Below are 17329 nucleotides of genomic sequence, written 5' to 3'. Positions count from 1 at the left end.
TTAGGCCACCTTATAACTAGGTTACATTTAAATAGCTACATAAGTGGGATCAGGGAGATCTACTTTGTCCTGAGCTGTTACAATTGAAAAGTGCTGGGTCACTTTAATAATTTCAAACCCTATAAAGAACCCCTTGTTATGGCAGGAGTCTTGTAGGTGATGTATGTGATGATGAATATGCCAGAAAAATTCCAAGATATCGTGTGTAATTGAGCAAAACCCCAGGTTTAATGGAATTGAAAAGTACTTGTGTCACAGATGTAGGCAATTACTGTTCATAAAGGGGCACCCGCAACTTGAAAATCATTTCAATCAGAAAATGCTGCATCTACTATTGTTACAATTAGCCACGGAGGTTGCTGTCACTGAAAGGGATTAATGAAAAAATAACATTTTCATCTCTTGTTTTCATTTGTTTGCTGTGTGCATTTGGCAGGTCTCTGTGTAATAGTCCTTGTGTGATGGTGCCTGCCCTTCCCTATGCTACTGAAGAATGTGCTGATCAGTACTGTGGTAGCAGAACTGAAACTGAAAAGGTAGCAGGCAGGACTATGCACAAAGAGAAAGGGATGTAGACCTGCCCTTTGTACCCTGCAGGACCTGTGGTCACAGGCCCTTCCTAATTTGGGGGGAACCAAGGAATATAAAAAGTAATCTCCTGTAAATTGAACCAATGTTGTCTGACTGCTAGAGTTGGAATCTTGATACTAATTTTTCCTAATGATTGTAAGTTATTTACAGTCACCTGGCTGGCCTTTGAGGACTGACAAATCACAGCCAGAAGCCCCCTCGAGGTTTGAAACCTGTTCAGTCTCAGTCATCTGGTGAGAGTTGAATTCTAGGCATGGAAAAAACAAGCTTAAGGAGGCAGAATTTTATTGTGTACCTGGGATTTTGTCCCTTAGATTCACTGGGGACATTGGGGTTTGTCCTTTGTTTCACCTTTTCATCCATCCCTCCCTCCCTCCTTTCTCTTCGTCTCTTGCTTCTTTTATCCTTTCTTCTATTCCCCTCCCAAAACCAGGAGAGGGGTGTGTGTGTGTGTATGTGTGTGTGTGTGTGTGTTGCGGGGCACTGATCCCCACCAGTGACCTGGGCCATCCTTTGGGCTCTCTGGTGGGAACTCTCAGCCTCCCATCCTCAGTTTCTACCCTGATTGGCTGAGCAGGGGGTTATTGCCAGAGAAGAGACTCAGGTCTTGTTGTTCTTTTTTAAGACCAAGTAAATAAGTCATAAGCAGTTGTATGTTTGATGAATTTTGCTGCTTCTCTGCACTAATTGTCTCTGAGCAGTTCATGATTCTCTCTAACATTCCAGTTCTCCTAAAATACTGGCTGAATACTTACTGTGCACTGTTGCTGGTCTGGAGCTCATCTGAGAGCACTTTACTCAGATCATTCAATGTAGGAAATTTAAGATCCGATGCTTAGTTTGAAAATCAGGGCTCTTGGGTCTTATTCCCAACTCTGCCACTGATTATGCGACCTAAGACAAGTCAATTATCCTTTCTCAGCCTTATCTTCTCCCTCTTTCAAGTAGGGATAATTATGATCCACTCCTACCTACCTCACGGTGGGTGGAGATAGGGCCAACTCTAGGTTTTTTGCTGTCCCAAGCAACAACAAAAAAAAAATTGGCTGCCCCACCCCAGCCCTGGGCTCCTCCCTGAATCTCCCTGCTGCCCCAGCCCTGGGCTCTGCCCCTCCACCCACACCCCCTGCTGCCCCACCTCTGGGCTCCCCCCTCCCACTTGCACCCTCCTTCCACCCCAGCCCTGGGTCACTGGTAACTTGCTCCCAGAGTGGGTCATTCAGCAGGAATTTTGGATGTGCACAGAACACAGACAGGATTGGTTCCCATATGGTTACAGAACTGCAGTAACATGGAACAATTTCCAGCTTGTGTGATTAAAGGATATCTGGATGCAGATTATAAGACTGTCCTACAGAAATGAGGAAACGTTGAGGTGCCTTTATTATTCTTATGTTCCATTCTTTGTTTCTATGGGCAATTTGCCAATGCAATATCACTGTCTTCCTTTTAAACAAATAAAACTATAAAACAAACAAACAAAGGCAATGGCTGTTGAAAATAGCAATTCCAGTCCTAAAAACCACTGGGAAGCATTTCTTGCTCAAGTTTATCCTACTTTTCTACAGCAAACTACAGTGAATCAGTATATTTGATTTGGGAGAAATGAAGTAACAGCTGCCCAAATTGAGCTTCAGCACTCCTGAATTTTGAGGGTGTTCAAATCTGGAAGGCAGGTGCTAGATTCCCTTTCTGAATATTAGCTAAATCTGGAAAGGAAAAGTCAATTTCTGCTTCGATGGCTCAGAAGTGGAAATCCTCTATGTGCCTGGTACTGTATCTAAAGCTGCCCAGGTCCAGTGTTCACAGTGCCACCCCGCTCTAGCAGTGAGCTCTCCATTCACAGCAAGCTGCGGCTTGAGGTTTCAGCTACCGTACTCCCTCCCCCTCCCTTTCCTGTTGATAGCGGCCAAGGGAATGCTGAGAAATGTAGTTATTTTCCTGCTCCAGAGCTGGCTCTATAGGCAGGGAGCTAACCAAGGAACTACAGCTCCCAGTGCCCCCTGTTGGTTCTCAGCTCCCAGGCTGGATCCCTGCTGGCTGCCGCCCCTGCAAATGGGCTGCTCCAAGCACCTGCTTGCTTTGCTGGTGCCTAGAGTCGCCCCTGCCTCCACCCATCCTGCACCCCCACCCTGTGCCCCAGCCTGGAGCCTGCACCCAGCACCCAAACTCCATTCCAGAGCCCAACCTCTCAACCATCCCACACCCCAAACCCCTGCCCCAACCCAGGGCCTGCACCCCAGACCTCCTCGCCTGACCCAAACTCCCTTGCAGAGCCTGAGGCAGGTGAGGGGCAGAGTTCGTCGGGGAGGGCTCTGTGCAGTAATATAGTGACTCCTTGGGTCTTTGAATGAGGCTTTATACTTGGGGTGGGGGTGAGGAGGCAAGCAGCAGTCGGTGGATGGAGAGGGCAAATCTCCCAGATTCAAAATCTGTGACTGTGTCTGCTGGTCCTTCTAGCTGCTTTTCTCTGGGCTGGGGGTTGTTCCCACAGGAAGGTGTTTGCTTCTTATCCCCGAGGCCATCAGTATGTCTGCTCTTCTCTAGTCAGCCCACTTGCCAAGCTTGATTGTCCTTGGTTGGGCTGCCAGCCCCTCTCCAAGGATTGCAGCTGTCTGGAGGTACTGCCCTCCACGCCTTGCTCAGTCACACCTCATTCATGCAACAGGGCAGTTGATTACCAAGTGGGGGGGGGAGATCTTATTCTACTTCTAGCAAAAAGACACTTTTCTTTTACCTTAATTACACTACCTTAGGGGCCCGCTATAACATATTACCAAGATTCAATACAAAGTCATATACAAGTTATACAAAAATGCATAATGCAGAGATTTATCTACAACCGCATTGATTGACTGCATTGATTGACTGTGCAGTAATATAGTGACCCCTGGTCTTTGAATGAGGCTTCATACTTGCCTCATTAATGCAGAGAAGCAGCAAAATCCATCAAACATATAAGTGGTTATGACTTATTTACTTGGTCTTAAAAAAGAGAACAAAAAGGCCTTGAGTCTCCTCCCTGTCATTAACCCCCTGCTCAGACAATCAGGATAGAGACTGAGGAGGGGAGGCTGAGGGGTCTCACCAGAGAGCTCAAAGGATGGCCCAGGTCACTGGCGGGGATCACTGCCCCAGCACTACTGCAGCTCCACAGTTTGGGGTGGACCTCCCACAGTGAGAGCTGCCGAGCACTCCCCCGCAACACACACACACACACACACACACACACACACACACACACACACACACCTCTCCTGGTGTTAGGAGGGGAACAGGAGAAAGGAGAAAAGAAGCAAGAGAGGAAGAGAAAGGAGGGATGGATGGAGGAAAGGTGAAACAAAAAGGACAAACCCTAATGTCCCCAGAGATTCTAAGGGACAAGATCCCAGCTTTGGAATAAAATTCTGCCTCCTTAAGATCAATTTTTCCATGAATTCAACTGTCACCAGATGGATCAGACTGAACAGTTTCAAACCTCGAGGAGGCTCTTACCTTCTAAATAGGGTCGGCTGTTTTCAAGTAAAATCACTAAAAGGGAAGGAGAAAACTCGAAAGAGGTTCCTCCTGGCGCTCAGGTACGTGAACCCCAATATTCCCCCAGTCCTCAAAGAGAGACCTGGAGAAGGAGACTTGCTGAAGCAAAGCCACAGGGTCTCTGAGGTTTCCCTGGCCCCTCGCCCCTGTCCTGCCTGGCTGATGTCAGCATCTCTCTGTGAGGTCACCACCTCCCCACCACCTTTGGCCAATAGTCTGAGGTCCTGCAAAAGGCCTTTGTGATGTCACTGCCACACCCCTCCTTGCTGGGCTAATGTCCTGCCCTGGCCAGGCACTTTGGAGGTTTGAGCTACTCCCTGTGGATCACCCCACTCAAGGAGCATTCGTTCTAGGAAGCAAGCCGGCTAGACAGGAAAACATCAGATGCTGCTGCTCCCAATGCTACACTCAGTTCTAAAGAAATTAGTCGACTTTATTGCCAGAAGAGACCATTAGAGCATCTAATCTGACACCTGCATATCACAGGCCTCCTGTATGACACACTAGCTACTTTTGGGGTAAATACATTCCAGAAAGGCCTCTAGTCTTCATGAAATGACGTCACGAGACGGAGAATCCACCACTTTCCTTGGTAGCTTGTTCCTGTGGAGAATCATCCTCGCTGTTGAATATTTGTGCATTAATTGTAATATGAATTTGTCTCTTTTCACCTTCCAGCCATTCGGTTTTTTTATGTCTTTCTCTGCTACATTAAAGAGCCCTTTAATAGCCAATCTTTTCTCTCCAGTAAGGCACTTCAACGTTTCAATGAAGTCACCTTTCAATCTTCTTTTGAGAAGCTAAACAGGTTGAGCTCTTTCAATACCTCACTAGAAGGCATTTTCTCCAGCCCTCAGAACATTTGGTGGCTCTTTGCTGCCTCAACTCCAATTTCACACCATCTTTTTCAAATGAGGACACCAAAACTGGAGGCAGTATTCCAGTATCAGTCTGACTGATACCATGTCACCTCCTGCGACGTTCTTGACATAATCTGTAACTGTATAGATCACCGTTGCCACCACTGTTCTATATTTGCAGCCAATATTGTATAAAAGTGGTCACATAAAGGGTCTATGGAGAGGTTATGATTGGCTGATTATAATTATGCTATCTCTAGATATGTATCATTTTGTAGTTGACATTATGAATATTGGCTCTATGCTGCCTGTATTTCAAACTTGTGCTATGCTTCTGGGGAACACACCAGCCAGACAAATTGGTGTCAGCTCTGCCTAGCCTGCTTGATGGCCCATTAAGGACCATCAGCTATACAATTGACCCATTGAGAGAAGGCAGATATGCCTTGTGGCTCAACAAGGTGGGCAGGGACCTGCCTATGGACAGAAATCTAAGGTTTTCGATGTCACGTGCTGGATAGAATGTCCTTGGGACAAAGAAAGCAAAGACCACATGGCAAGAGACTATAAAGACTGACGCCTCATCTCCATCTTGTCTTCAGTCCTGCTTCCTACCTCTGGAGGACTTGGCTACAAACTGAAGCTCTGTACAAAGGACTGAATGGCCCATCCCAGTTGTGGATGTACTCCAGAGACTTGATTTGAACCTGTAGTTTATTCCATCACTGCTACAAGCCTGAACCAAGAACAAATTACAGCATGGTTTTACAAAAGGTAGATCGTGCCAAACCAACCTGATCTCCTTCTTTGAGAAAGTAACATATTTTTAGACAAGGGAAATGCGGTTCTATCTAATATATCTTGATTTCAGTAAGGCGTTTGATACGGTACCGCATGGGAATTACTGGTTAAATTGGAAAAGATGGGTATCGAAATGAGAATCCAGAGGTGGATAAGGAGCTGGTTAAAGGGAGACTGCAGAGGGTCGTATTGATGGGTGAACTGTCGGGTTGGTGTGTGGTTACCAGTGGAGTTCCTCAAGGTTCGGTTTTGGGTCCGATTTTATTCAATCTATTTATTGCTGACCTCGGAACCAAAGTAGGAGTGGGCTGATAAAGTTTGCGGATGACACAAAGTTGGGAGGTATTGCCAATTCGGAAAAGGATCGGGATATCCTCCAGGGAGATTTGGATGACCTTGTAAACTGGAGTATTAGTAACAGGATGAAATTCAATAGTGAGAAGTGTAAGGTTATGCATTTAGGGATGACTAACAAGAACTTTAGTTATAAGCTGGGGACGCACCAGTTGGAAGTAACGGAGGAGGAGAAGGACCTAGGAGTCCTGGTTGATCGTAGAATGACTATGAGTAGGCAATGTGATGTGGCCGTTAAAAAAGCTAATGCGGTCTTGGGATGCATTAGGCGAGGTATTTCTAGTAGAGATAAGGAGGTGCTAGTCCCATTATATAAGGCGTTGGTGAGACCTCATTTGGAGTATTGTGTGCAGTTTTGGTCTCCCATGTTTAAGAAGGATGAATTCAAACTGGAACGGGTACAAAGAAGGGCCACTAGAATGATCCGAGGAATGGAAAGCCTGTCGTACAAAAGGAGACTTGAGGAGCTCGGTTGATTTTCCTTAACCAAAAGAAGGATAAGAGGAGATATGATTGCACTCTTTAAATATATCAGAGGGATAAATACCAGGGAAGGAGAGGAATTAATTCAACTCAGTGCTAATGTGGACACGAGGACAAACGGATATAAATTGTCAGTCAGGAAATTTAGGCTTGAAATTAGATGAAGGTTTCTAACCATGAGAGGAGTGCAATTCTGGAACAGCCTGCCGAAGGAAACAGTGGGGGCGAAGGACCTCCATGACTTTAAGATTAAGCTAGATAAGTTTATGGAGGAGATGGTATGATAGGATAACGGGCTTAGTCAATAGGTCAATTAAGTGACACGCTGGTAATTAGTACAATGGGTCAATGATAGGATATTGTTAGCCTTTTTCCAGAGGGTATGGCTGGAGAGTCTTGGCCGCATGCTCGGGGTTGAGCTGACCGCCATATTTGGGGTTGGGAAGGAATTTTCCTCCAGGGTAGATTGGCAGTGGCCCTGGAGGTTTTCACCTTCCTCCGAAGCATGGGGCAGGGTCGCTTGCTTAAGGAGTGGGTGGATCGGCTTCTGTGGCCTGCATCTTGCAGGAGGTCAGACTAGATGATCATAATGGTCCCTTCTGATCTTGAATTCTATGATTCTATGATTCTATGAACTTTGCCAAAGTACAAGTCTTGCCCAGGGCACCATTTCCTCTAACGCTGGTCCTTGGTAACATTTCTTGATGGGGAGGGGGGGAGGAGAGAAATGAGGCGTTTTCTCTCTGTTTCTTTCCTCTCCATTTTCTGCTCCTTCCTTCAATTCCAGAAACCTCCCTTGTGTTTCAGACTGTGCAGTGACACCCTCCCACCCCAGGACTATGGAGCCTTTGGAGCAGAAAGATCCTAGGAGCTAAGGATGAAGCCAGGGTGAGTAGCTGGCAGGAAGGAGTCCTAGCAACTCTCCTGGGAGTGCAGGGAGGAATGACTCTACATTCTCCCCATGGGGCTCTGGGAGCAGGGAGGGTTGTGTGATAAATTCCATCCAACATTCCCCTTTGATCCAAGCCGAGAGACATCTCAGCTATGCACGATCCCCTTGGCAGCACCAAACAAGGGATGTTTTCCACTGCCCAGGAGACCCAGCCAGGGACTGATGTGCTGGAGATATGTTGGGAAAAGGGACTGTCTGAATTGCCAAAGCAGGAAGCCAACAATCTACAGCAACATCATTAACCACAAACACACTCTAACCATGCTCCAGCCAGAAGGGAAATGGGCAGGAATTCTTGCTGTTCAGCCATGGCCACACATCCAGAGCTGCACAGCAGTGAGGGTGCTGGGCAAGCTGGTCTGAGCGAACAATTGGAAATGATCCTTCAGTGAGAACAGAACCAGAGTGTAGACAGGCCCCAGTGTTAAGTGGTTGAGGCTGAGGCTTTAGGAAGCTGGCCTACAATACCATAGGGATCTTTCTCTGGAGGTTTGATTCTTGCCAGCTAGGGGAAGCTGGTGTGTGGTGTCTTTGTGGCTGCACTTTCAGTGATGCAGGTTTCTCTATCCCATTGTTCCAGGGTCATCCTACTAGATTGCCAGCTGCTTTTCAGCTGCAGTGTGGAGACTGTTTGTGTGTGGGGAGAGACAGTGTGTGTGTGTGCTGGGGAAGAGTGAGTGGGTTGAGGTAGGTAGGAGCGGATCATAATTATCCCTACTTGAAAGAGGAGACGCTCAGGCTGAGAAAGGAAAATTGACTTGTCTTAGGTCACACAGCCAGTCAATGGCTGAATTGGGAATAGGACCCCAGAGCCCTGATTTTCATATTAACCATCAGATCTTGAATTTCATACATTGAATGACCTCAACAAAGTGCTCTCAGATGAGCTCCAGACCAACAAGTATGCACAGTAATTATTCAGCCAGTGTTTTAGGAGAACTGCAATGTTAGAGAGAATCATGAACTGCTCAGAGACAATTAATGCAGAGAAGCAGCAAAATCCATCAAACATATAAGTGGTTATGACTTATTTACTTGGTCTTAAAAGAGAACAAAAAGGCCTTGAGTCTGCTCCCTGTCATTAACGCCCTGCTCAGACAATCAGGATAGAGACTGAGGAGGGGAGGCTGAGGGGTCTCACCAGAGAGCTCAAAGGATGGCCCAGGTCACTGGCGGGGATCACTGCCCCAGCACTACTGCAGCTCCACAGTTTGGGGTGGACCTCCCACAGTGAGAGCTGCCGAGCACTCTCCATAACACACACACACACACACACACCCTCTCCTGGTGTTAGGAGGGGAACAGGAGAAAGGAGAAAAGAAGCAAGAGAGGAAGAGAAAGGAGGGATGGATGGATGGAGGAAAAGGTGAAACAAAAAGGACAAACCCTAATGTCCTCAGTGATTCTAAGGGACAAGATGCCAGGTTTGGAATAAAATTCTGCCTCCTTAAGATCATGTTTCCCATGAATTCAACTGTCACCAGATGGATCAGACTGAACAGTTTCAAACCTCGAGGAGGCTCTTACCTTCTAAACAGGGTCGGCTGTTTTCAAGTAAAATCACTAAAAGGGAAGGAGAAAACTCGAAAGAGGTTCCTCCTGGCGCTCAGGTACGTGAACCCCAATATTCCCCCAGTCCTCAAAGAGAGACCTGGAGAAGGAGACTTGCTGAAGCAAAGCCACAGGGTCTCTGAGGTTTCCCTGGCCCCTCGCCCCTGTCCTGCCTGGCTGATGTCAGCATCTCTCTGTGAGGTCACCACCTCCCCACCACCTTTGACCAATAGTCTGAGGTCCTGCCAAAGGCCTTTGTGATGTCACTGCCACACCCCTCCCTTGCTGGGCTAATGTCCTGCCCCTGGCCAGGCACTTTGGAGGTTTGAGCTACTCCCTGTGGATCACCCCACTCAAGGAGCATTCGTTCTAGGAAGCAAGCCGGCTAGACAGAAAAACATCAGACGCTGCTGCTCCCAATGCTACATTCAGTTCTAAAGAAATTAGTCGACTTTATTGCCAGAAGAGACCATTAGAGCATCTAATCTGACCCCTGCATATCACAGGCCTCCTGTATGACACACTAGCTACTTTTGGGGTAAACACATTCCAGAAAGGCATCTAGTCTTCATGAAATGACGTCACGAGACGGAGAATCCACCACTTTCCTTGGTAGCTTGTTCCTGTGGTGAATCATCCTCGCTGTTGAATATTTGTGCCTTAATTGTAATATGAATTTGTCTCTTTTCACCTTAGGACCCTGGGAGGTGGGAGTGTGCCAGACCTTGGGCTGCAGCCCAAGCCGGAACTTCTACATGACAATTAAACAACCCCACAGCCTGAGCCGTGTGGGCCCAAGTCAGTGGTGCGGGCCAGCCACCGGTGTCTAACAAGTTTGCGTGGAGAATTTGCGGCCAAACTGGGAATTGAACCCAGATTGTTTCAATTCTTGCCTCCCCCCTTAACCGCAAGCCCAGCGTGTGTGTGTACAGCGTTGTTTTGGTCTGTGTTTGCCTTGTATTGGCTTCCAAGGGAGGCTGTGGAATTTCCTTCATTGGAGGTTTTTATGACCAGGTTAGAGATCGCCAGTCTGCGAATGTCTAGGGATACTTGGTCCTGCCTCAACACAGATGGAAATTCCACAGCCTCCCTTGGAATTTGATTGGATCTGTTGTCTCTGAACCTTTGTTAATTGGTACTAATTATATTACCCTCCTTTACCTCTTTATTAATTAAATCCATATTCGCTGCTCTATTATCTTGCCCAGTATCGGACTAACACTCTTGTAATTAGCTGGGTCATCTCTTTTACACTTTTTAAATATTGGCACAGCATTAGCTTTATTCCATTCTTCTGGAATTTCCCCATTGGTCCAAGTCCTAATTAAAATCAACATTAACAGTCCTCCACCAGGTCTTTCAAAACTCTTAATACAAGTTATCTGGACCTGCTTATTTAAATATGTCTAACTGTAATAGCTGCTCTTAACATCCTCGTGAGTTATTGTTGGGATGGAAAGACTGTCGTTGTCAACGTCTTATATGATTAAATCATCTGTTTTCTCCAACTCCAGGAGTGAAATATTTATTGAACACTTTTACCTCTTCTGTATTATTTTTGATAATACTGCCATTTCCATCTAGTAATTTACCACTACCAGTGTTAGGGATTAATTTTGTACTTAATATACTTTTTTTAAACTTCCTTCTTATTTTCATTAAGTGGTCATTGATTTCTGATAGCTTCCCTTACCAATTTTCTACAATTCTGACTTTCTAACTTATATTCTTTACTGTTGACTTCCCTTTCTTCCATATATTTTATTTGGAGATTCCTATCAGGAGCCACCAGCAGGGTCAGAGACAGCCCCATCTCCTATATCAAGCCCTGGCTAGTAGCTATGTGATAAATGTGATGACTCTGCCTCTGTCTGTCAGCTGGGAGACACAAAGGTTCTCTCTTTCCACCCTCTGATGCCTCCTGGCTGCTCTAAGCAAGGTGGGGTGGGACTCTGTTAACATGTGCCTCCTGGAGCTCCCATTTACCTGGTGCTGCTATTCCGTGAATAGTGGGGTTGTGAGTGGGGCAGCAGGTACTGAGTGTTGGACTCTTGCTCTTTCAGGGGCCGGTGACCTTCGAGGAGGTGGCTGTGTATTTCACCAGGGAAGAGAGGGTTCTGCTGGACCCCACTCAGAGAGCCCTCTACAGGGATGTCATGCAGGAGAACTATGAGACAGTGGTCTTGCTGGGTAAGGAGTCCTGTCGCCTGGGTTATTAGAAGCTGTGGGGTCTCTAAAGAACCTGAGTAGTAATAACTGTATACCTTTATTCATCATACAAGTTTTGCAGGTTTTCTTGCCCCCTTTTTGCCTTATCTCCCACGCTAGTATCATTTTTGGACATGTGCCTTTTTGGTGCCGTCAGTCATTTTAAAATTGGATTTAATATATCCTTATTGGCTATATTAATCACTGTAGCTTTCATGCCTTTTCCCTCATTTTAAGAGGAAAATATGCCTCCTGTAGAATTCTAAATTGAGTAAATATGTGTATGACTCATGCATGGTTTGTGTGACAGTGAGATGAGCTCTTTTAGGAGAGCGTGTAATGTTGCCATTCAGGATCCCATGGGTGAAGGGATAAGAGAGCCATGGGAGGGGCGGAGAAGAGGGGGGAGTAGATAATTCTGGGGTGCCAGGACATGGGGAGGGTGTGTGCAGGGTTAGAGCTAAGAAGCAGCAGGGAGGTAGGAGGTAGTGAGAGATGAGGAGAAAATACAAGAAGCTCCCAAGGTGCCGGGAAGTGGTGCCGGCTGAGAGTAATGGGAAGAAGGGAGGAGTGTGGAGGAAGGGCACCCGGGAAGTGGGCTGGGTGGGTCATTGGGAGGAGGAGAGGTTTGAAAATCTAGTTGTTTGTGGGATCCCAGACCTTTAACCCTCAATCCCTACTGAAGCCTTGTTGCTTTAGAGCCTACACTCCAGTTTTATTTCTGTTCAGTTTCACTTCTTTTACATTTTCCCCCAAATATCATTATTTTAACATTTGACCTCCCTCTCCCACTCATAACCCCTCTCCCCATATAACCTCCCCATGTCTATGCTCAGTGACCCTGGCCACTGATCCTGAGTCCTTGCTGCATTCCTCCCTGTGACGATGCGGTTCTGGCGGGACCCAACTGAGAGTGTCAAATCAGGACCAATTGCTCAAACAGGGCAGTCACAGCCCTAGGCTGGGGTTTTCCACCTCTAAGGCAAACCAAACCAGCCAGACAAAGAGGACTTTGGTTTCACCCCAGTGGCTAACCACAAGTCACACAAGCAATTCCCTTAGACACTCCAGTCTCCCAGTATCACCACCAGTGCCACTCGTCCTGGGGATGAATGGTTATGAAAACCAACACCCCAATAAAAGAAAACGGTTCTCTCGATCCCAAAGGACCAAGCCCCAGACCCAGGTCAATATACACATCAGATCTTACCCACAAATCACACTGTTGCCAATCCTTTAGAATCTAAAATCTAAAGGTTTATTCATAAAGGAAAAAGGTAGAGATGAGAGCTAGAATTGGTTAAATGGAATCAATTACATTCAGTAATGGCAAAGTTCTTAGTTCAGGCTTGTAGCAGTGATGGCATAAACTGCAGGTTCAAATCAAGTCTCTGGAGTACATCCCCCGCTGGGATGGGTCATCAGTCCTTTGTGCAGAGCTTCAGTTTGTAGCAAAGTCCCTCCAGAGGTAAGAAGCAGGATTGTAGACCAGATGGAGATGAGGCATCAGCCTTAGATAGGCTTTTCAAGGTGTAAGAACCTCTTTGTCCTTACTGTGGAAAATTACAGCAAAATGGAGTCTGGAGTCACATGGGCCAGTCCTGCATACTTTGCTGAGTCACAAGGCGTGTCTGCCTTCTCTCCATGGGTCAATTGTGTAGCTGATGGTCCTTAATGGGCCATCAAGCAAGCTGGGCAGAGCTAACACCAACTTGTCTGGGATGTTTCCCAGAAGCACAGCACCAACTTGAAATACAGACAGTATAGAGCCAATATACATAACTTCAACTAAAAATGACACATGCACACAGACAGCATAGTCATAACCAGCAACCCATAACCTGGTCTTAGACACCTTATTTGACCCCCTTTACCTAAGATTTGGTGCCACTACAGGACCTTGGTTGCAAACCATGTTCTATATGGTCCCAGTTTATACCAATAACGTCACACTCCCTCCCATAGCAGGGCCGCTACCCAGACACAAATGGGCACTTTGTTGATGATGTCACTGGGTGGTTGTGTAGCCCATACAATTGTTACACCTATAAGATTACATATTCGAAGCCCTTCACACCACTCGGGCTTATCTCTATACACCCATACAGTCTGTTCCCCAGTGTTCCCTTCCCAGCTCTGATGCTGCAGAGCATTTACCCCCGTCCTCCTTCCCAGCCTTGCCTGTGTCCCTGTTCCTGTTCCCCACTTAATAAACATGATTCCAATTTCCCTTCCCCTCCTGTTTGACCCCAGTTTATATAGTCATATTCTCAGCTACACCTAGCACGATTGATTGTACAGAAGAGAGAAACAATTAGAGAACCAGACAGATAAACAACAGAAAAGTGAGGGCCATAAAGATAGAACAATACAGAAATGAGAGTTTCGCAGTCAGAGCCATTGATAAGTGATTTCTTGCCAGACAGGAAGCTGTCAAACTAAGTTTCTTTTATCCATCTTAAGATCTGTTTCTTTATCTGGTGGTGATGGGCATCATACAGACAAGATCGTCTTCCTAACAGCCTAATAGCACCTTATTTCAGTGTGACTGGTTTGGGATGAGAGGATGTGACCCTTCACTTCCCAGCTAATGGCTGCCCCTGCTGCTTAGCCAAAGTCCTTAGCCTAAGAAAAAGGCCTCAGACTATCCTAGTGAGAGAAGACCCATACACAGGCAGACTGAGATTTTAAAGTGCTCTCAGATGAGCTCCAGACCAACAAGTATGCACAGTAATTATTCAGCCAGTATTTTAGGAGAACTGCAATGTTAGAGAGAATCATGAACTGCTCAGAGACAATTAATGCAGAGAAGCAGCAAAATCCATCAAACATATAAGTGGTTATGACTTATTTACTTGGTCTTCAAAGAGAACAAAAAGGCCTTGAGTCTCCTCCCTGTCATTAACCTCCTGCTCAGCCAATCAGGATAGAGACTGAGGATGGGAGGCTGAGGGTCTCACCAGAAAGCTCAAAGGATGGCCCAGGTCACTGGCGGGGATCACTGCCCCAGCACTCCTGCAGCTCCACAGTTTTGGGTGGACCTCCCACAGTGAGAGCTGCCGAGCACTCCCCACACACACACACACACACACACACACACACACACCTCTCCTGGTGGGGTCGGGCAGGGCAGCGTCTGTGGTTTACATTCTGCATTGCCTGGTGCTGAGCCATTGCACAATCCCCAGTCACGCCGCACAGCACACCTCAAGAGGCGGTGGGGCCAAGCAGATGATCCAGCACGAGGGGAGAGGAAATGTGGCTGGGGAGGAAAGGTCTTGGGCTGCACTGGGGAGTGCAGAGCAGGGTGACCCCAGAAACCTGCAGCAAAGGGATGGACAGGTGGGCTGGGTGGATAGAGGAGGCAGTGAGCCTAAAGGGAGTGGGGTCTAATGGTCAGAGCAGGGTGGGGTTGTGTTCTATCCCTAGCTCTGGGAGCTGAGTGGGGTCTAGAGGTGAGAGCGGGGACTGGGAGCCAGGACTCCTGGGTTCCATAGTGGCAACTGTTTTTCCTGTGTCTCCCTCCCTAGAGATCCCTGCCCAGCCCCCTAGCAGAATCTGACTGGGGGAGGGGGTTGCCCTGCCACTCCAGACTCGTGATTAGAACCCCTCCTCCCACGGGCTCTGCCATCACGGAATCTCCCTCCCACGTCAGAAAGTAGGAGCCCTTCCCCACATGAGGAGGAAGCTAGTGAGTTTCTTGGGAGTCTCTGGCAGAGGTGACAGCACCCACCAGACACCTACTGAGGGCAGCAAGGAGACCCCCCTACACACCCCCTGCTACGAGGGGCTGCGGGGTGCCCAGCCAGGGTCAGGAGGTGAGATGGGGTCGCAGTGGCAGGACGGGGCAGAGCTGGGGTGGTGCCAGGTCGTTGCTGGCTACACAGGAAAAACCACACTGCTCCATTACGTATTTCCCAAGGTTATGGCTGAATACAGGGTTTGGAATGACTTCAGGAAATATTTTGTTTCCAAACAGACTCCATATACCAAATGATGGTGCTAATATGCTCCCCCTGAAGCCTCCCCCATGACTCCAGGATCCCAGCATCTTCCTAATTTGTAGGGTAGTTCTCCTCCCAGGCTCGTGCGAAGGCGGGAAGCACCACCAGCCCCATTTCCTGCATGGGAGAACTGAGGCCCAGAGAGGCTGAGTGATGTGCCCAAGGACACTCAGAAGTCTGTGGCAGAGCAAAGCATGTTTATGCCTCCCCCGTCCCGGGTCTGGCCTGCTCCTGGGTCACTGGGTGGTGCAGGGGCGGGAGCTTGGGGAAGGGGCAATGTGAGGGCAGAGGAGGGGTGTATTGGGGAGGGCAGTGCGGGAGTGGGGATTCGGGAAGGGGCAGAGTGAGGGTGGGGCATTGGAGGAAGGGACAGGTGATGTGAGGCAGGGACCTCGGGGCAGGGGCAGCGTGAGGGCAGGACCTCGAGGGCAGGGGCAGGGCTTTGGGGAACAGGCAGAGCGAGGGGGGGCTCGGGGATGAGGAGGGTTAATTCAGTTCAGTGGCAGCTTTGTCTGTGGGTGACACTGTTACTGCAGGGGGTGTTCAAAGCCGGGCTCGCCCGAGGGAGGAGGAAGGGGGGGTGGCTGGGGAGGGACAGCGGGAGTGAGGGGCGCTGACCAGTAGCCGGGTACAAGGCTCCTCAGACACGCACAGAAACCAGCTCACCCCGGGGGGGGGGGGGTTAAAGCCCCAGCAAACAAGGGGCGCTGGGACCATCCCCGCGGTGCAGACACAGGTGTAAAGTCACCGGACGGAGACAGACCCGGCACTCACCTGCCCCGCACAGACCTGCCCCCCCCCCCGCCAGGTTTGGGGGGCGGGAGCTTCGGCGGCCCCGGTCCTCGCCCCTCCCCCTGCCCGCTCAGCTGCTCTGTGCAGGGGGCGAAGCAGCGCGGCACGTTCCTACGCGGGGCAGGTCAATACACTGCACGGGGGTGGGGGGGGAGAGGTGTCAGGTTGACCCAGGGACCCGCCCTTCCCTGGGCTCGAGAGGACGGGGCGCCCGGGGCAGGCTGGGAGTTGTAGTTCCTGGCTCTTCTCAGAGCGGCAGGGACGGCCTGGTTGCTCAGACAACGCGCCCCTCCCAGTGCACACTGGGTAGTGTAGTTCTCCCTCTGGCAGGCGGCCTCTAGTGGAGGAGGGGCCCTATCCCGTCACTTCGCGCACCCCTCCCGCTCCTGATTGGCGGAGAGGCGCGGGACAGAGACTCGGCGCGAGGGGTAATGCCCGCTTCCCTCGCCCGAGCCGCGCCCGCCCCGCCCGCCCGGGCGCTGCGGCCGTTGGGATTCGAATCCCGCTCGCGGCCAGGGCGGCCCCAGCCCGAGGAGCCGCGGGGTTGCGGCTCAGTCCCGCGGGCGGCACCAGTGGGACTCCGCCCGGCGCTGCTGGGGGCTCAGCGGGGCGCGGGGCAGCCGGCGGCCGGGGCGGGGCAGGTCCGAGGCGCTGAGGCGGGGCGGTGAGTGGCGGCTCCGCACGGGCTGGGGCTCAGACCCCAGTGCCAGGCGTCAGGCCCAGCCCCTGCCGCGCCCCTGCCCGGGGCCGGGCTGGGGCGGGGGCATAGGGCAGAGGCAGCGCGGAGTGAAAGGGCTTCACCCCCGCGGGGCCTGGGGGCAGCAGCAGGTGGGGCAGGGGCTGAGCTGCCGGGGAGCAGCCCACGAGCGGCGGCCTGGGGCGCGGGGCGGCGAGTCCCGTCCCATGTGCGCAGGGACCGAGGGGCAGAGTCAAGCTGTGCGTTGTCCGGCAGTTCGGGGCTGCAGCCTCTTCGCGCCCACGGGCACTTTGTGACCCTCAGAGCAGCCCGGATCTGCCGTGGCCCCTCCCGAGGCCCTGCCCTGCTCACGCCGGCCCCTCCCTCCCCACCCTCACTCACTGTCACCAGGCGGGGGCAGGCTCTGGGCTGGGTTAACATGGGGGCAAATAAAATCAGGACATGTCCCTATGGGGAGGGTTTCAGTTGTTGCTAAAGGTGGGGGAAGCCCTCAGTCTCT

Source organism: Mauremys reevesii, unplaced genomic scaffold, assembly GCF_016161935.1.
Source record: "Mauremys reevesii isolate NIE-2019 unplaced genomic scaffold, ASM1616193v1 Contig101, whole genome shotgun sequence".
Classification (NCBI taxonomy): domain Eukaryota; kingdom Metazoa; phylum Chordata; order Testudines; family Geoemydidae; genus Mauremys; species Mauremys reevesii.
The sequence above is the reverse complement of the archived record's forward strand: the minus strand, read 5'-3'. Positions refer to the sequence as shown.